General features: G+C 38.1%; 1 long non-coding RNA gene across 4 annotated transcripts in view; it reads right to left on the bottom strand.

The window, feature by feature from the left end:
- The window catches only part of LOC105860215 (uncharacterized), an 89,786-nt gene that overhangs the window by 41,339 nt on the left and 26,905 nt on the right, over nt 1-21,542 (bottom strand). For 2 of the 4 annotated variants that reach the window (XR_012920545.1, XR_012920547.1), the window contains 2 exons: nt 20,568-20,727; nt 15,147-18,595 (listed from right to left, as the gene is read on the bottom strand). This is a non-coding gene — a long non-coding RNA (uncharacterized LOC105860215). Of the gene's footprint in view, nt 1-15,146; nt 18,596-20,317; nt 20,728-21,542 lie in introns of those variants that run through there. The other 2 variants (XR_012920546.1, XR_012920548.1) reach the window with 2 other exon arrangements.

The raw sequence follows: 21,542 nt of genomic DNA, 5'->3' as shown, positions 1-21,542 counted from the left end.
TTCCATTAAACATAATTTTATTATACTCTTTGTTCCTGAGTTAGCCCAAACCCAGATAATTATAGATGTAAATTATACAACTCCACCTAAAATATATCACTTTTCCCTAGTGATGAGCTAGTATCAAAACTCCAGAATAATTATGCCTTATGTAATCCATTGTAACTCTCCTTTGTTTATTTGGGTTTTTTCTCTCTCTGTTTCTGCCTTTCTGACCTTCATTTCTTCCCTCCTTTCTTTCCTTTCTTCCTCTCCCAAGTTTTCCAGCATTTGTGAATAATTTGGTCAACTCTTCTAGCTGACAGTCTGCATCTTCAGGCACTAGTCAGCAGCTATATTCTTTTCCACAGATTGAGTTATTTAACTGCACAAGTTCTTGTCTCCAATACACACTCTTCTTTTCTTGGTTGAGTTATAACACATACTTTTTTCATCAACCTCTAAAAAAAGTAACAAAGACTCCATTCTTACACACCAACTTAAGAATCCAGGATAATTTCTCATGTAGCATCCATTTAAACTTTCAATATTTCCACATCACAATCTAACCGTCTATGGCATGTCCTAAAATCTGATTAAAAAAAAAAAACTTGTCCAATTCTATTTGTAAGATTTGTCTCTCTTGATGTCTGATTGACACATTACCTAAAACATACTCAAACTGAAACAGGGGGTGATAAAACCACTGAAATAACCATTGTCCAATCTGTTTTTTCAATGTCAGCATACTTCTTTATACCTTTAGTGATCTCACATCTAGTAGAGCCTGTATAGATTATACATTTAAATTTAATAAATTTTGACCCTTTGTCTTTCTGCTTCACTCATTATTTCTATGCTTAGCTACAGATACTTATTTCTTCATTACTGTTCAAATGAGCTTACTGGCAAAGCCCATAACCTCAAATAAAAAATTGTTAAGCTCTATTTGAAAGTAAAGGACCTCTCCTAATTTTGCATCCAGCATTTGCTGTTCAACATCTTTGTAAGAACATACACACTCCTACCTCTCCTGTTTCTTTATTTCTTCCTCAAAAAACAAAAAAAATTAAAATTGAAGGCATTTATTTTTAATTCATCAAAATCGGTCTTGGCCATTGCATTTGTTTGTCTTTTTGCATTACTAAAGACTGAAAGCTGGAGGGTAATGAGTGAGAGAGTTCTCTGGAAGGAAAGACATTTGATATCAGAGTAATATTGCAATTATAGGGATCTTTCCCCACATACTTCAAAACTGACTCAATTTAGAAAATGAAGTGCAGTTAATTTTTTAATTGGAAACTTAAATAGGAAGTTAAAAACTTTAACTACTTTATTTTTAAATAGTAAGCCCCCACCAAGGTGGCTCTTGGTCTGTGTTGTTTACTTCTGAATCCTCCTTCCTAGAACAGCGCCTGCCACAGAGTCAAGGTTACTTCAATAAATAAGTATTAAATAAATGAGCCGCTTTACCCCAAAAAATGTTGGAACTTGTTTACCAGTCATCCAAAGTAGGCTCCTTCATGCATAAAATAGAATTAACTGTGTAATATGCCCCACTTCCTCCTTTTGCAGAATGCCAACAAAAGAACTGTAACTTTTTACCTAAGGATCAAAGGTGTCAACCTATTGGCTCATGCTACTTTAAAGTCTTGGATAATAGTCTTTGGTTATTTTTAGATAATTTCTTTTGTTTCAGGCTTGAAAAGAAGTATTAACAAAGATCAAAAAATAAATCACTGATTCAGAGCAGGAAAATGCATATTAAGAAGATCAAAATATAGTATGTCGAGGCTGTGAGCTAACCTTCCCAGAATACAAGCCAAATCTGGCTTTAGGTACTGAAGTATTATATTGGTCCCACGTGGGGCCCATCAACATAAAAGGAATGGGGAGAATTTGGAGAGTTGAAAGTCTGAATAGTAAAGCAATTTAAAAATTATAAAGTGACCAGTGTATTCTCAATGCATAAAACAATAAGTGATGAGAAATAGAAAAATACAACCCAATTGTAATGATAGTTAACTCTCAATGGTGGAATTACAGGTGAATTTATCCTCACCCATAATTTTCTGTATTTCCAAGCACTGTATAATACATATTGTAAGACTAGTGCAGTCAGAAACAAAATAATACACACACTTTGTAACCCAAGTAAAAAGCCAAGGGTAAAAATCATATGATAAATGAAGAAAACTTAAAGGATGAGGATCACACAGTCAAAGAAGAGAAGGCTCACGTGTGACTTGATAATCTTCATTGGTTAAAACAACCATTAACCCAAACCTATTGCAAAACACATAGGATAGGTTTATTTCTTGTTTAAAAGGATACTTAGATTGACAGACATGCATGTATATGTTCATGCATACACTCATAGTTACAGAGAGTTGGGCTCACAGAGAAAGGGCAAAGGGCACACAAACTATGTGAATAAAAGAAAAAAAAAACCACCCAGATAATTAAGGTATTGTTTAAGGCAACAACTCTCAAACAGTGGTGGAAGATGAAGTGGAGACAAAAAAAGAATAAAGGGGTATGTCTTCCCAAGAGGACACCACAGAATCACAGGAAGAGGTGTGTTACTAAAAGGAGACATGTTTCAAATAGAGGTTGACACAGAATGCCTCTTGCACCATAATTGAGGTAGATCCATGGAAGTATCCTATGTATGATCATGCATTCTGGAGTAGAAAAATGTTTGAGAATCCCACACCTAGGGTCTTCAAGGTAAAGACCTCAGATACACACAAGGATATGGGCACAGCAGTTTCTCTTGTAGGCTGGAATAGAGTGATAAGAAATAAAAAGTCTTGTTGGGCCGGGCGCTGTGGCTCACGCCTGTAATCCTAGCTCTTGGGAGGCCGAGGCGGGCGGATTGCTCGAGGTCAGGAGTTCAAAACCAACCTGAGCAAGAGCGAGACCCTGTCTCTACTATAAATAGAAAGAAATTAATTGGCCAACTGATATATATATAAAAAATTAGCCGGGCATGGTGGCGCATGCCTGTAGTCCCAGCTACTCGGGGGGGCTGAGGCAGAAGGATCACTGAAGCCCAGGAGTTTGAGGTTGCTGTGAGCTAGGCTGACGCCACGGCACTCACTCTAGCCTGGACAACAAAGTGAGACTCTGTCTCAAAAAAAAAAAAAAAGTCTTGTTGAAGAGAAATAAAGGAGCCCAAATCAAGCTCTCTTTGCTCCACAGAGCAGACGAGAGGCTTTCCCGATGTCTATATATCTTGATACATCCAAAACTATTTGGGGGAATACAAACCCCAATTTGTAACCCTCTAGACCAGTTACATGGTCAAGAACTTGTACTACACTTAACAAAGCTCCACTTAGCTACTGTTTGAATCCAGTTTCTCTCTTCCCAGTTGTCACAGAGGTAGTAAACAAGAAAGCAATATTATCCACATAATAAAGGTGGCCACTTTCAAGTTTCACAATTGCACCATAAAGGGAATATCAAGAAAACATGCATTTACGTAGAGGAACTTCTCTATCAACAGAAATGTCAGGAATGTTAGCAGGTACTATGGTTAATTGGGGAGGCACTCAGAGGACATATGGTATTTTCCAGGCTCTTTATATCCCATTGTATAGATAGCTATCTTGCTTGGAGTTCATGACAATGACATGTGACCACATATAGCTAGAATGAGAATGGTTCAGGTCAATTCAGATATTCACACTTTCACACTGCTCTGGACCAAGCAGAGAGAAAACACAACCAAACCTAAACCTTCCAATCAGGATAGGAGCTCCTACCAAATCCTTCTACTTCCTCGGGCAGTGCTACACCTGGCCAACACAGCCAAAGGAAGTATTCAGCAAGAAATTCAACTGGCTTCATTTCTCCAGAAGGAATAGTAAGAATTTCCCCAGCATCTATTATGTGTTGACTACTGCGCTGAACACTTTACATCTGCTATTTCTTTGGGATCCTGAGGGTGTCCGGTTCTAGCTATTCTCCCTGAAGTTAAATTTTAGGCAAATGCTAAGGTCCTTGAAAGTCCCCCTCTGGCAATAGCCATAGAGGTGTGTAGACTGAGCACAGGAATGGCCTAATCCCAATCACTCAGAGAGGATGAAGACTACAGAGCACAATTGGATGGGGAGGACTATAAAACTGTTTTTATTATGGAAGGCCTGGCGCCACTATCTTGCATCAAAGCAAATTCTGATGGAGTTCCAAACCTGAATCATGCTCCTCAGGGTTATTGACTCACCATATTTGGCTCTTATACATCTCACTCGCTCATTCTCTCTCTTTCTCCCTCTCTCTATACCCCCGTGAGACAGAAAGGGTGCACAGCTTTGCTCTATACCCCCGTGAGACAGAAAGGGTGCACAAAATTGGTGAGAGGTGACAAAGATCAAAGGTTAGCATCACACAACTTGCTCCATGGTGTTAGCCCTGAGACTATCCTGTTACTCTCAGGTCTACCCACAAACTTTAATTTCTGATACTTATTGAACCTTGACCAGAAAGCTGACCACATTCCCAGCCCCTTCTTTCCTCCCCACTTCCTCTCTCTTTCCCCATCCCATCCCCTCTACCTGCATACACATTCACATACACACACACACACACACACACACACACACACACACACACACACACATCCCTTTTGCTTCAAAGAGCATCATACACTCAACAGAGAGAAAAGCAAACATTCATATCTCATGGAAGCCATACACACATACCCAAAGTCAGAATTCGACTTGGGTTGAAAGTGGTTTCACGTATGAGTTTCATGGTCACTAATCAATACCACACAAGGATCCATTCCAAATAACTCTCCTTTAAATGGAGCTTTGGCTGTCCAAGTTTAGAGCAGATACAACAACTAGAAAGGATTCTTTCTTCATAGCTTTTGTGAATACAGGATGTTGGCAAAAGATTATTAGAGTAACTCTTTGCTGGCAGTTTCTCTTTGTTCTCCACATCTCGGAAACCTGCTAAACTCAGCTGCATGTGAAACAATGCCGAAGCATTTTGGTGTGAGCAGTGATGCACCCTTTTGGTAGAGGGAAACATAAATATTGGAGAAAACATTCTTTAAAAGTGAGCATTGCCTCCCAAACCAGCTATTGCTTTTCTCTAATGCTACATAATGCCACACAGCGCTCTACTCCATGCGTCCGGGCGGTAGACTCTCCACTCTGTGACTCTTCTGGTTTTTCTATGAAGAGACATGAAGGGAAAAGCTAAGGAAAGCCTCAAAGGTGGGGAGCTCGAAGTTTCTGTGCAACGACAAGGCAGCCATATCCTTCTCCTTTGCCCTGAAAATCAAGCATCACCTTATCATTTCCTCACTGAGATTAACTCCTGCTTCCTGAAGAGTATTTCTGAGGTAGAAAGCAGAGGTGGTGAAACAGGGGGAGCTGAAAAGTCCAATCTGTCAAGCTCCATTTTAGAAGAAAGGAAAACTGAAAAGTGAACGCATTTAACATGAGCCATTTCCTGCACTCAGGAGGGAAGAAAGCGCGCTAGGAGCCGTGTGCAGGAGGAGATCCGCACTGGTGTTATCTCTGACCTGCAGCTTAGCCCCAGTGTCGCAGCTGCCAAAAAGCTCCCATTCAACGTTGTGCTGAGTTCATCAATGCTCCACGTGTCAGGATCCTAACAGGAAAAAGCAGGACAGACAGTCTCTCCCTTCAACCGCCTGGGGACCCCATGACAACTAAAATCCCCTCGCAGACCGTCCATATCAACCTTCGGCAGGTCAGAGCGTGCAACCCCTTCAGAACCACAGGCTCGGGCCCACACCCTTTCCCCTTGTCAACATTGTCACTTTAAACAGAACATCGAGCCTTATCACAAAACCTGAAGTAAGTATGACAATTAAGATGGATTGCAAAGCCTGCTGGTGCTTCACAATTAACAATCACTTGGCAGCAGGTTCCACGCAACTGTTGGGGGGTATGGCAAGAACTTTATCCCTGCTTAGTGCTGCATTAGCATATTTAGTAGGCTGCAAGACATAATTCCTAAGATATGAACATATTTTTGTCTTTTTAAAAAATCTGCAATTAAGCTATAATATGTAGCAACTCTACACCATGCAATCAATGTGCAAATACCACGGTGGAGTTGGGGTAAGGAGGGCAAGCAAAAGAAACGGTCCCCCAGCACCGATAACAACTTGAACCGGTAACTGCTTACAGTGTCACAGGTTAGCTAGAAACTGTGGCTCCTTCCTGTCTGTGACAAAATCGGGGTGTGTGTGGGGTTGCTGGCGTTGCCTCATTGCTGCTGGCACCAGGTGATCGCTCTGTAAGAGCATAGCTACATGCTTGCAACCCACATATTAAAGAAAAAAAAAAATCAGATCCCGACATGACCCTAGTGGTTACTTAGCAAACCAGGCACTTTTCACAGAAAGCACTTTTTGATTCTCAACCTCTGAGTAATGAAAGATGTTGATAAAAATCACAAAAGCACTTTATTCTACAAATGCGAGGTCTCTTCCTCAAAGTTTCCATTCTTTTCCTTGAGTGGTTGGCACATCTGTCACACTGATGAAAAGACATCCGGGAGTGCTGAGACCGGACCAACATTACTGGCCGAAAGACAGCCCACGTTACCGTCCCTAACTTCTCCCGTGTGTTTATTGTATAGATCCTGGCGTCCGGGTGTGACCTTGGTGGGGGCTGCGGAGGGAAAGAGACATAGCCAGATCTTTCTGAGATAGCCAGGACTTTGTCTTTCTTGACATCTGGGTTGCAAGAAGGCAGGATATCCTGCTAAATATATCACAGCTGCGAGACCCACCTTGTGACTAAGATGCAGCCGAGGCTAAGGAACACAGGGAGGGATAGGTGTGGAGTTTTCTGGGAAAGAAACCTCACCCTTTACAGACACCTCCTTTGCAAAAGAAAACACACACAAATGCACACACACATGCTCTCGCAAAGTTTAGGTGAGGAGCTCTCCAGTTGCACAAAAGCAAGCATATGAAAGTAACAAATGCAATTTAGTGCACAAAGTCTTTCTTTACAAAACCAGAAGAGTAGCAGATTAAAGCACCTGGCAGTCTTGGCAAGCCAAAAGAAAATCTTAGCTGTGACAAAACAAAACAGGTGTACAGGTATAAAACTTTTGCTTTCCAATAATGCCCCTCTCTTCGCTGGAATGCTTTGACAGGTGCAGAAGTTCAAGTTACAGTGGGGAAGTAGCAAATAAATACACAGCATTAGCGTCTGACGTGCTTGCTGAGCACCCGGGGATGTTAATAACTGGCAAGGTACACTAATCTCTGATTGCAACATTTGGTTTACCTTAATCTGGAGGGACAGCTGTATTAAAGAGGGAATTATACTAATCAGTTCAAGGCCCTTGCATATAAAACTTCCCATTAGGCTTAAAGTACACCAGCTTATGCTCATTCTCTAGGAGCCTTACATCTGGTTCTGAATAAGGCTGCCTCTCATTTGCAAGGTACAAACCGAAAACAAGGGGGAGGGGGACTGTCAGTTGCTGGAGGATGGGTGATAGAAGAGGAAGCTACTAATTCTTTGAAATTTTTAACAGCACAAAACTAGCTTCTAGGCATCTTAATACTAAAAGAAAAAAAGAAAAAAAAGCATGTGTTATCAACCCTAGGCCATTTTTTCCTGTTACCGGAGGTGACCAACATAAAATAAAATTGATGATGTCAGTCAAAAACAGCTAAGCACAAAGCTTGGCTTTGTTATCTTAAGTCAGAAGGTATGATAGGCCATGCCATATGGCTCTAATCCTCCTCTATCTCCCATCACCTAACAGGAAACCTTCATGTAGCATGACCTTATTTGGCTGGTTCCAGGTTAGGGCTGCCCAAAGGGGATTTTTCTGTTTCTGCTATATCCAAAGGTTTATGTTGATTTTTTTCTGAGCCCTGCAAACTATAAATCCGACTGATTACTCTGCACTCTTTTGCTTGACTGAGCCTTTACAATCAGACATCCCCGTTAACAATAAGCTCCTAATGAATCAAACATCTATGGCATTAGTTTCACCTAGCTGCCTCTTTCCCATGCACTGTGCTGCTTTGTCAGACCTGGTTTGATGAGAAAAGCTAGTGACACTTGCTGCACCTATTGATAAACAATTCAGTAATGAGGGGCATAACAAAAATTACCTACAACAACCTGATTAAAAATGACAGGCAAAGCTTACTCCTTGCTCTATAGCGAAGGTAACTCTGGCACTGTGTAGGGAAAATAATGAGGTAAAAATAAAATCTGCTCCTTAACCAAACAGCTCACTTCTGAATGTGCGTTTATGAAGAGATGAAATTTTTCCAGTGATGTTTTAAATGCTTTCAGGTTATGTGATTACCAATAACGTTAGGGACCCCTAGGATTCAGGATGGTTGCCTTTCAACTTTCTGAAATGAAGCCCTGGCTCTTTCTACTTAAACTTCCTGAATAACCAAGCTAACATCCAAGATCTTCACTTTCTTTCCCAAATGTGAGGTTAGTCATTGAGAAACTCAGCAGTACAAGCGCTAATAATTAGGTAATTATAGCATAGGGATAAAAAGAAAAATTCTTAGACACACACACACACACACACACAGATTTTTTTTTTAACAAAATAGGGAAAACTTGATGGGGCAATATCACCTCCCTAAAAGGAATAATTTAACCTTGCCATGGACGTTGAAGTTCTTTTTTTATTGGGGTCACCCAGAGGACCTTTGCAACTTTGAAACAAGCATCTACCCAGGGGAGGCCAGGCTCTGGTGAAAGCTTGATTCAAAGACAGAAATGTGTGGGTTCTGCAATTGTGTAGCAGCATGTTGGGAGGGTTTCCGACAGTGCACAGATGCACTTGAAAATCAAATATGGACATGGGGAATGTTTTTTGGAGATGGAAAATGAGTGCTGATGACATGTTTATACTTCACAGATGGATCCAGTACAGAACCATTTTTTGTAAAGAAACAATATCCACCATTTGCTAATTTTTTTTTTTTTGAGGAGCTACAAAATGGTGGCACAAAAAGCGAATGTTCCCATCGCACATACTCCACCTGTTCCTTGGGCTTACAACTGTCTTCCATTCTGAATGTAATCATTGACTGTTGTAGTCTTATTTTTTCTCAAATGTTATCCAAAAGGATATGAAAAAAGAAATACAATACACAAAGGCACTTGGAAGAGCAAAATGATTTGAAATTAATTTGCTACATATGAAGAATTGGAAGATGACAAATGCTATTAAGCAACAAATGCTGAATTGAATCTTGAAAAAAATGCATTTTCTTTCTGGCATATTTTCTCATTAAATCTGATATCAAATCAATTTTTGAATGTTTTCTACCTAGAATCCTGAGTGTCTTCTTTATTCGTTCCTTTGGCCCACCTTTAACCAAATACCACTTTTAGGTATCAGAACCTTTGGAAAATGCAAACACTTAGCATAAGATTAATTCTAGTTATTGCCTTATTGTTAATACACTATGGGGATAAATATTTTATAGTTATAAATATCAACCATGATAACATGGACATGTACAATATGTATAGGATATGCATTTATAAGAGGAAAATCTGAAACACTTAACTGCCAAAGAACATTATCGATAACATTGTAAACTGATTCCTCAATAGGAGATGTCAGAATAGTCAAATCTTATTGCCACGGCAGTAATATTTAATTTGCTATTTCAGGTGTGAAATATTGGTGAGGGTGGCCCACTTCAAAGTTGCAGAGATTGAAAAATAATAAAAAAGCTATGAATGTAAAATATAAAAGTAGTTTAATTTGTACAATATTTAGGAGCAGTATTTAAAATAACTGATATTCTGAACACATTTTTCAGCTTTGATGAATGAGTGTGTTTTTAAGTGTTCCAAATAATATATGACATATTAAAATTACTTTTTTCTTAGTATTTATCAGACTAGCTTTTCCTGTCTTACCTTTCTTGCCATCTGTATTCATAATCTACTGAATTCCAGTTAACCTTTAGTCAATAATATTATCATTCTAAGAATTAATCTGAGATCAAGAATTAGAAATAGAATATGAATCCCAGCAAACGATCAAACAGCCTGACACTGGATAACAAAATCTTGAGAATACACAAAAATTAACATGTTCTTCCGACCCTGTATTTTCTGGCAGCATGCCAAGCATCAATCTGTAGTTCTACATTCTATGATTCTAACACCTTGTTATCATCCTGGAGCTAACAAAAGCCTGTGTATACGTCTCCAAATAAAGCAAGTCTTCCTTTTTTATTGCTGGATTTTTGACACATGTGAATAAGGCCAAAACATTTTTTTAAACCCTTAATTATTTTTTTTTTGTCTATATGTCAAAGGCTTAATGTATTCTCAGAGTCTCACAGAAAATATCAGCACTCTACTTAAACTTATTAAACTTTGAAACAGTGAAGAAAAACGAAAGTATATCCTTCCAATTATAGCACTTCTTATACAGTTATGTTGTTAATCATCACTCAACAAACGCATAGAACATAGAGCTGGAAAAAAAAATTAGAGATCATTTGTTTCAATTCCCTTATTTAAAATATTAGGGAAAGAAGATCCGAGCAGTAATATTCAAGTTCACTTAACCAGAGAGAGTCTGGAAATCCTGTTTTTTTTTTTTTGCAGCTTTATTCTATCAGACCATTCTCTTTGTATATTTTGTAATGATTAGTTATAGTGGACTAGTTTTATGTTACTAGTTACTTATTCTAAGTACCATGTCAAATATTGTAAGTGTTTAGAAAACACCACACTTAGAGAATGAGTGAACAATAGAATATAAATTAATAAACTAGATTTTACCAGTACCTAAACTGTTGCCTGGATATAAGGTATCATGCTCTCCTTTAAGGTCACTAGACTATTAGTGAATATGTTAATTGTTGTTAATCAGGTCCCTGGTGACAAGCAGAAGTTATGTAACTTGCAAAGGTGCTATTAAGCAAAGAATAGCTTAATGCAGCGACTTTCTATCTCAATTATGTTCCAAAAGTCACCATACATAGGGAAAACAGGAAATTGTAGTAAATGTACCTTTATTTACAAAACATTCATTACAAAATTTTTTCTTTGCATGGAGAGTTTGGGGACACCCTATATTATTCTACCTTGAAGTATTCACATACTAGCTATTCAGCTACATCATTACCATGACATTATTTACTATCCAAACATATCTAAAAGTTAGAATCATAAGGTATGCTCTCTGAACCAAAACAGATGAAGAAATTCTGGTCCATAGAGATTAAGTGGTATGCCAAAATACATCTAGAAACAAGCAGTACTGGATTATAGCACTTCCTTTAACAAGTAGATTTTGTGTTAAGTCTATAATAATTAACGCTAATTTAGCTCATGGAAAAAATGACCCTTCAAGGGTTAGGCAGCATGCCTCTGCAAGAATAAGAATAGCCACTCTGGAGAAATGTGAATTTGGTTTAATCAGCAGGTATACAAAAAGACCCAGGGATCACATGCCCCCACCAAAGTAAAAGGGTAAATACTAGTTAATACTCATAACTGGATATCATCCTTTGGAAACTTGATTTCCCCTTCAAGTCTTTTTCTGGCTTCTATTTTTATAATCTGTCATATTTGTTATGAAAATGTTTGAAGGAAAATATGGTAAGTGCATATAGCATCACAATTGTCTACAGAATTGAGCCATAATATTTTTTTAGAAAGGTAGATTGGAGCCAGAAATTTTTACTTAATTCTTTTCATTATCATAAAAATTATGCATGTTCCATGTAGAACAAATATAAAGATAAGCAAAGAGTAAATAAATAAATCGATATATAAACTAAAATTTTGCCCCCCATGGTACCATGTTAGTTAGTATCTAGCCTTTCAGAATTTTACCTATGCAAATAGGTACATGCAAATAGTTTATTACAAAGACAAGTTCATACTGTGCAGAGCATCTTTTGATCTGACTTTTGCCCCCTAAGAATGCATTGTGAATGACTTTCCCTGGCCATAAAAATAGATCATCTTCTTTGTCATCATAGTAGTTCAAGCTGCCATCATCTCTCACCTACTCTTTTAGAAAACTATACTAACTCACTTCTGACCACATTCTCCTATCATTTTTTATGTTACAGCCAGAATAAGCTATTCAAATGCAAATCTGGTCATGTCATCCCCTCTTACCTTCTCAAAACTCTTTAAAGAAATTTTATTGTCTATGTCAGGAATTCTCAACCTCAGCGCTAGTGACATTTTGGACCAGATATTTCTTTGCTATAGTAGGCTATCCTGTGCATTGTAGGGTGTGTAGCAGCCTCACTCACCTCTACCTATTAGATGCCAATAAAACCCCCATCCAGTTGTAACAATTAAAAATGTCTCCAGACGTTCCCAAATGTCACCTGGAAGGGGAAGGGATGCAAAACAGTTCCCAGTTGGAAACCGCTAGTTTATATCAATAACCACAATCCACGGGATGATCCACATCATCTTGATTTACTCTTCCTCTTGTTCTTTGTCTTCTTCAACCACACAAGCTTTTTAAAACTATCTTGAATGTATCTCCTCTGTCCTGCACATGTTTCTGCACATGCTGTTCCATCTGTATGATAATGTTCTTCATCTACCTGTCTCCCCACCTTTTGCCTAGGTAACTTCAACTCATCTTTCAGATTTCATTTGAAAAATCAATCGCCTTCTCAGAAAATCTTTTTTGACCCCCTTTAAGTAGTCTGAATCCTTCGCCATGTGCTTTTATGGAACCATAGGCCTGCTTTTCAGACCTGTTATCTCCATTTGTAAGTGTATATTCATAAATATGGTTGTGTCTTTACTGTCTATCTCCTTCTCTAGACTCCAAGCTCTGTGGACTGGGGCTGGGCACCTCAATATTCCCAATACCTAGTACAGTGGCTGGTATGCAGTAGACAGTTCACAAATACCTGTTGAATAAATGGCTGCCCCAGAATTATTGTCTTTAATGGACATTATAATTTTAATGACTGTACCATGAATGATTTGGCTATCCTGAGATTAGGAATAGATTTTGAAAGCTATTAAGTAAAGAAGTCAAATCTTCGAGAGTTTTGAGGTGTGATGAACCAAAACTCATGTTATAAAAAGATTCATCTAACTCTGCAAGTGAAAGGAAGGGAAGTGGAAGCAGAGAATTCAGTTAGAAAACCATTTAAATCATTCAGTTATATAGTAAAAATGGACTAGGGTAGGCAGCGATTGTAGAAATGAAAAGAAAGAGATGTTTATAAGAGAATTTGTGAAAGAATCACTGGAATCTACTGATTTGTAGGATTTCAGGGGAAATAGAGCAAGGTGGAAAGACCCAGGAATATACGTGCACTTTGTAATCCTGGTCATGCCAATTCTCACTCACATACGGAAGAACTGGAGAACTTTTCTATATCAAAGTCAATCTAGGCCTGGCGCGGTGGCTCACGCCTTTAATCCTAGCACTCTGGGAGGCCGAGGCAGGCGGATTGCTCGAGGTCAGGAGTTCGAAACCAGCCTGAGCAAGAGCAAGACTCCGTCTCTACTATAAATAGAAAGAAATTAATTGGCCAATTAATATATAGAGAAAAAATTAGCCGGGCATGGTAGCACATGCCTGTAGTCCCAGCTACTCGGGAGGCTGAGGCAGTAGGATCGCTTGAGCCCAGGAGTTTGAGGTTGCTGTGAGCTAGGCTGATGCCATGGCACTCTAGCCTGGGCAACAAAGCGAGACTCAGTCTCAAAAAAAAAAAAAAAAAAAAAAAAAGTCAATCTTGACTTGGCAAAGTAATCAAAAGTGCAAGCAAGGTCATCTTGAAAGCTTGAAGTTGGTGAAAATCTACTATATCTTCTCAATATCCTTCTAAATGGAGAGAACAGCCAATATTCCCAAGCAAGTTCATTCTTACTTGAGAGAGTTGACACAATTTTCCTGAGCCCCAGGTTTGAAGGTGAGAAAGCATGGCTGTCTCACAAGCAGGTCAGGCTACATCCCAAGGGCTCTTTGGTACTGGAATAGTGGCTGTGAGGATCCACAACCTGTCACTTCTATCCCTAACTTCTGGTAGTAGTCCCAACCTGCCGACAGTGACAGGCGACATACATATAAGAAGAAAATATTTCTCCCAGCTATAAAAGGGTGTGAGCTCATCGGACACTGTCTTTTTAGATTCCAAGAACAAACACAGTTCTGGGTCAAATAGTGTTTGGCATTAATACAGAGAAGAGAGTGCTTCTATCAATGAAAGCTAAAAGTCACAAATGTCTGCCTAATGAAGATATTGAATACTTCTTAGTTCACATATACATATTTATAATTTAAGATATACACCTCTAAAAACAGACAAAGCCATTAAATATAAAATATGACTTCAGGCTTTTAAGAGAAGATGCCCTGGACTTTCCTAAGTTTGGTCTAAGAAATATTTTGGATAGAGTCTGTTCTCACTGTTAGCATTAGCTATGTAAAGGTGTATGTGAATCTAATTTTTCTGGCTAAGTCAGTTGTGTAATTTATATTTATTCACATATTAGCTGCACTGATTCATAAACCCTAATCCTAATTAGGATCCATACATAGTAATTTGTATATAACTAAACATATATTAATAATCATATTGCTTTCGATTATTTACATTTTAAATTATTCATTAGAATGCAGCCAATCATAACAGCTTAATATGTAGGTAAAGACAAGTTTGATTCACATACACAAAGAACTAAAAAGAAAGCAAAACCCTCTGAGTAGAATTTTAGGCATTTACACCCAGGTTGAGATTCTTTTAGTTTGTATTGAATCTGCCTGAAAGTATTCCTATCCAGCACTTTGATGAGAGTTCTCTTTTACAATCTTGTAATCCAACAAACAAAACCTACTTTTTGTTACATAGCTCCTATTCGTGATCATGAAAAGATAAGTTACATCTAACTTTGTTATTTTTCACTGATGTTGCCAATTCACCCAGTGACATGGCATTTGAACTGCTATACTTTCTGCTCTCATTCTTGAAGGGCTACTAGTTACTATGGTTACCATAAGAAACCCAACAATAACCAGCAAGGTACAAACAGAAATTGCACATGCTCAGCATTTTTTTTGAGACAGGGTTTCACTCTGTACCCCAGGCTAGAATGCAGTCGCATCATCATAACTCACTGCAACTTCAAACTCTTGGGCTCAAGCAATCCTCCTGCTTCAGCCTCCTAAGTAGCTAGAACCACAGGTGTGCACCACCACACCCAGCTGATTTCTTTTTTAATTTTCTATAGAAACAGGGTCTCACTATGTTGTCAGTCTGGGCTCAGCTTTATTTATTGTTCAAAACTAACAACCTCATGAAGGTTTTAGAAAATGTCATAGAGTTGAGTCCCTAACATTATGGCAATTTGAAGAGAATAGCATTTCTACCTATAAAAAGTCAGCAAAGATTTGCATGGGTGAACCCCTAACTCTACTTCAAGGGATGCAATAAGATAAAGATGCTAGGTTTATTGCTCCCCAAATGTAGCTGCAGTCAGTTCCTAAGGAGCTCAGAATTCTAATATTTATGGAATACATTAATTTTGTCAGAGAGAAAGATAGAGAAAGTCAGACAGAAAAGAGCTGCCATGAGTCCTCATATTCCCCAAGCTAAATCATAAAGAAGAGTTATTAACTCTGCCACCCTTTTCCAAGTGGAAACCAGATCTTCTTGTATCTTCTTCTGGGTAGCCTCTCTCTGTCTCCACGGAAGTTCAAGTTTACTACATTTGACCTTTGCACTCCAGCAATCCCAGACCTCTCTAAATGTGTGTCTATTGTAACATCAGATGGAATCTTTCTGCCTCCCTTTGCTCCCAATAGCTTTAAATTACCATATTTCATTGAGAACCATATAGTAACATTGTTCTAAACACTTTGTCTTAAATTATGGGAGACACCATTAGGATTTGAATTTTTTCAAGTAACATCATCTTGAAAGTTGCATCATCTTGAAAGTCAATTGTTTAAGAAAGTGGATCACTAAAAAGTTGAGCTCACTGAAATCACTTTAAACTGTTTTCTACAATACTCCAATTGGTTCATTCAATGTATACTGATTAAGTCCTACCACGTGTAAGGCACTGTGAACCCAAACAAACATAGGTTTACGGAGCTTCAAATCTCCTGATGGAGTGAATATTTCGGAATTTTTGTTCAATTATAAGTTGATATGAGGACCTTTTTAAAAAAATGTTTGCCTTATTTGATATAAGCCAACTCTCTAATCCCAACCTCCTTCCTACCCAATTATCTCTTTAGCAATTCATATTAGTATTTGATAAAGAAACTTTCCTTTCTAAAATCTTTAAATGGTAGAATGGACTCTATGGTATGGCATAGTGGTTTAAAAAATGAGATTTGGAGTCAGAGACTTCAGAAATCAATGCTTATTCTGCCACTTACTAGAGTCGTGGTATTGAAAAATAATCTCTCTGAGCCTCAGTTTCCTCACCTATGAAATAGAAATACTGGTTTTATTTCTTGGGGACATTGTGAGGGCTAAATGAAACAATCTTCATGGATCCCTTAGCATTTCCCCCACATGTAGTGGGCATTCAATAATGGTTTTTGTTACAAAGAAGGGGAGTTCAGATGAGGTGAATATACGACTTAGCTGTAGCAGTAGATACAGTGGCAGGACTCTCTTCCTCTGAGAAGAAGGAAAGCAAATCTTGATGGAACCAAAGGAAGCAACATATCTAGAACTAGAGCAAGGACAGAAGTGTGATGCTGGATAAAGAAGAGCATCCGGAGTGTCTTAGTTGGGTTCCACTTAAAGCAGAGCCTGATGCAGGGAATTGGATGCATGTTGTTATTTCTTAGAAATAGGAGCTAGGGAATAGAAGGAGCGAGAAAGGGTTGGAGGAAAAGCCAAATGATGTTCCCAAGGGTACAGAAGATCCCTGTTGTTGAAAACAGGGCCTCTCAGAACTACCTGCTCAAAAGACAGGTGGATGGAATATTTGTCCACAGGCCCCCACCTCCCACTGGTTGAGGGCTGCCCTTGAGGGTGTTCATTCTCCCCACATTTCCATGCTAAGCCTGAGGAAGGATTGAGCAAGCTCCCGCAACTTTGGAGAAGGCTCTGAGGCAGATACTTGGGAGAATCACAGAGTGTTCTGGAGTGGGGCAGTCCAGGCACAAACAGGGTTCCCCAGGAACTGTCCACTGAAGCTACAGCTGAAATCAGAGAGGGAACTCTTAAGGGATGGGTCACAGGGTCTAAACTTATCTTCTACAAATAATTCTTCTGACAAGCCATGGAAAGCATCAAGACAGTGAAAAATGTACTAGCAAACATGAATACTGGCCCCAAAGAGAAATCAAATATTTGAGTTCTTGCACATTTTAGCTTAGCTTCTTTCATAGCCACTAGATTATTGTGACCAAAGTTAAATGAAGCAAAATGAAAGTACAAGGACATAGAATCTTTCCCTTCCCAGAAGTTCTTACCAGGATCAGAATCACAAGGATTTCAAACCTGGCTACCTATGTAGTCACAATACTGCCACAAAAGGAAAGACGTGGCTCCACAAATATTATATGTGCTCAATGCATCTTTCAAGTCTCTATACCTGTAACCACCAAACAGTCTAGTCAGAGCTTGATCTGTGCAAGTAAGTTAAACTCCGCCATCCTTCCTGAAGTCTCCATGGTATAATAAGGTTGGTATCACTACCTACTTGAAATAAGAAGTCCTAACTTGCTCTGGGAACATGATGGAGGAAATTAAACTTAGCATTAAGGAGTTAAAAAGCCTTTGGTTTCTATTTTAAAGGGGGAAAGCTTGGTTGGACTATCTAATCTGACAGTAAAAGGTAAAATCACTTATAAATGATCATTGATAGATAATTAAGTTATATAGTCAATGCCTGGTTGTAATTTCTATCGAATCAAAATGCCCGCTAGGGTTGCCAGTGCAAACATTGCATGGGTCATACTCATACTAAAAAACTATTCATTCATTATTGGGAATTCAGACTTAACCAGGCATTTTTTTATTATTATTTACTAAATCTGACAATCCCTGTGCCACCTCCAAACAATTACAGAGAAACAGCTACTTATTAAACCAAGACAATAAATGTTCTGGAATGTTGTACTAAAGGTTCTAGGACTTTTCAGTAGCAGCAATGTTAATAAAGTGACATGCATTGACTATAACAATTTACATATTGTTTCCTTAAGCGTGTTTCTAAAAACTTTTCAAAGCATTTCAATAATTTATTTTGTCACAACATGGCAATTTGTATATTGAAAAAAACATGGTGATGGTAAAAAGGAAAAACTCATTTCAAATAATTCCAAGTGAGCTTTCAAAAGGTTCCCATTTACTTAGGAGTCAAATAGGCGTACTTTAAAATGTTTTTATATCATTGACTTAAATATTGTCTTATAAGTAAAATTTAAATCAACTTGTAAGTCCCAGAACAGTTTGCAAAATTCTCTGATGAAGAGAAATATCAAAAAAAAAAAAAAGACCCACATGCACAGTCACTTCATTTTAGCTGCAAGATTCTCGTTCCAGCTCACCTTGCAAGACAATTTCAGTCAAGTAGAGGTGTTCTGACGATCCCCACTTCGAATGGCAAACAATCCCTGCCTCTTCAGTCATTCACTCATTATCTCTCTAAAAACAGAATGTGCAGTTACCAGAATTTTATACAATTAGTGCTCCAAGAGTGTTTTAAATGCAAACCTATAAGAGGAAAGTAAAAACAAATCAAAGTTAATTGTGACTGGCTGGAACAAAATGCTGAAATCAATAGAAGGATGGCTCATCTGCTCATCATTCACCCATTACCTGGGAGACGAACACCTCCTGCTGTGCTTGATTTTTGATACAGATTTACCATTGCCTGCATCCTGCAGAGGCATGCTAAGGAAACCCAGACCTTGCTGGACTCTCTCTCTCTCCTTATCTTCTTTGCATTTAATAACCTTATTCAATTTTATTTTATTCTTGCTTATGTGTTTGTTGCTAGGCGGGCATGTACACACACACACACACACACACACAAATCAGAGAGTTTAAAAACTTTATAAAGAAGCTAAGGGCCTTCCTGCAAAGCAGTCAGAGGAGACACCAATATCTGTCTATGTGCTGTCTTCCCTCAACTAATCTCCATAATCTGATTATTGTGATTTTCAGAAAGCCCCCAAAAGGAGAACACACAACCTCTTTCACAAGGCATTCCTTGGAGAAAATATTCTTTATGTTAAGAAATTAAGATATTAGAAGCAAATGAAAAGAAATAAAAGTCCTCTTATTTGGAAGTGTAAGATAGTAAATTCTTTCACCAAAGAGTGGCCTTAAAACCCGGACACACGGTGTCCAGGTGAAGGACTGGGAGAACAGCCGTAGGCAGATACATGCTCAGAGTTGGAGCCTCTGGCTTCTGAACGCCTTGGATGTTCTTGGCTCTTATCAGTAAAGACAGACTCATGTTGAACCCCAAGCTGCCCTTCTGTAAGTGCCTCTTATCATAACCAAATATCTAAAAAAAAAAAAAAAATGGGATGTAAAATGTACCTGCAATTGGAAGTTAATACATATCCCTGAATTAAACATACACCAAATTTAGATATTTTTGCACAAGATGATTGTGTAGATACATTAACTATTTTTTCCAGACAATTATACAAGTGAAAATCTTGGATCTCTATCCTAGTAATAGTGGTAGTAGTAATGATTTCCAAGAAAAAAGCCTAAAATATTTTTGAAATAATTTTAGTTTTTCTTATTCTATCTGACAATTAAATGGATGATGTATAACTACTATCATCATCTATTTACTGGCAATTCTCTTCTTTCAGGTTTCTAGCTTTTTTTTAAGTTGTATATATGGATTAGCTAATAGAAGAGTATAGAAATGATCACATGCGAATAGTAAATCTTGGACTGATGCTACATTACTTTTTCAGCCAAGTGCACCCAAATAAATGGTCTAATCATGTGAAGGTTAAAAATACTGTTCCCAAACTGGAGTATAAATACAAATGGAAAAAAACCTAGGAATACATTGATAGTAGAGGGAAGATAGCATAGTGAAAGGATGACAAGGGGAAAACTGCAATGGTACACAAAAGGAAAAAAAATAAGAAAAATCTGATACAACTGGTAGCTTCAGCCTTTCCATGGACTGTTGGTTTGTATTCCACCTACCACTCTCTCAAGGCATCTTTTTATTTTTTTTTTTTTTTTGGTGGGGGGGAAGAGGGAAGGACATTCATGACCAATAACCGTGTTGTAATGATAGCAAATTTAGGATTTATGATACATTAAAAAAAAAAAAAAAAACCTTTAACCAACACTAAAAAGCCACCAAGGGTTGGGGTGGAGGGTAGTTACCTAGCTCACGGTTTTATTTAGTGACGGTTCCACTTTTTCACTCACTGCCTGCAAATCAGCATGTTTAGTGGACAAAGGGCTCAGCAGCGGCCTTCTGATTGCTTCTTTTCAAATGGTAATGGCTATCCTAACTCCTCTGCCAGGTTTTCCTTACCAGAGCACAAATTGCAGTTTACAAGGCTCTGAGGGGGAAAAAAAAATCTTAGCTGAATATCTTTTTTTTTATTCGACAAACTGACATGTAAATTACCCTTTAAGTGCTCCACTCTAGGGCTCTGATCATCTCCTAATTGTCACAGTCAATTGTAGCCAACAGTCTCTTCAATCCCAAGCGCTTTGACAACAAGCACAAGGATCAAAGCAGAATCAGCTCCCTGCAATATCCTTCTGTTTAGGATGCTACAAAATGCCTGCAAAAGAAAGGCGTAAGGGCATTGCTGTAGAGGAAACTGAGAGTAGCGAGCATTACAATAGTCATTTTCTTCATCTCTAAAATTATGCCGTATAAACTGCCATGATCTTTAATCACATGCACAGAACAAATATATAAACCTCCTGGGCAATTAATATGCTCTTAAGATTATACTAATAATTGAGCTTTACAAACAACACCGTCTCCATGGCTTAGGAAAACCATGACACAGTTATGGGATAGCAATCATTTCACAGCAGCCTGCACATCAAAAACTACTGTCAAACATACTCCATGTTTGAGCATAAATTCCAAGGCATAGTTTTTATTACTTAGTTTGGTGTCAGGAGTCACTGCTCCTCCAAACTAAATAGCCCATTGAAAATTCTAGAGTTCTTTAAAAATGGACCTAGAAATGTCCAGCTGAAAATATGGCACCAAATCAATTAAAAATGTGGCTCAAAAATTAACTTCAGAATAATGGTCTTTATAAGGGTAACTCTGTCTTATTGCTTTACAGGATACAAAGTTATTAAAAGCTATTACATGATCTACAGACATTATTTCTAAATAAGATATATCTATCAGGATCATTACTCAACAGAAGATATCAATCCTTTCTAACGAAAATAGTCATCATGTCACTCACTAACTTTTCAGAAAGGATATTTATGCTTTTTTCTAAAAGACATAAAATTTCATCCTATTAATTATCACAATATAATTAATAATTTAATGGAGAGAGAAAATCTAATGACAAACGCATACTTTAAAAATAACCCAAAGGTTGTCAGGAAAATAACAGATGGAAAG

Source organism: Microcebus murinus, chromosome 8, assembly GCF_040939455.1.
Source record: "Microcebus murinus isolate Inina chromosome 8, M.murinus_Inina_mat1.0, whole genome shotgun sequence".
NCBI classification, from domain to species: Eukaryota; Metazoa; Chordata; class Mammalia; order Primates; family Cheirogaleidae; genus Microcebus; species Microcebus murinus.
The sequence above is the reverse complement of the archived record's forward strand: the minus strand, read 5'-3'. Positions and strand labels throughout refer to the sequence as shown.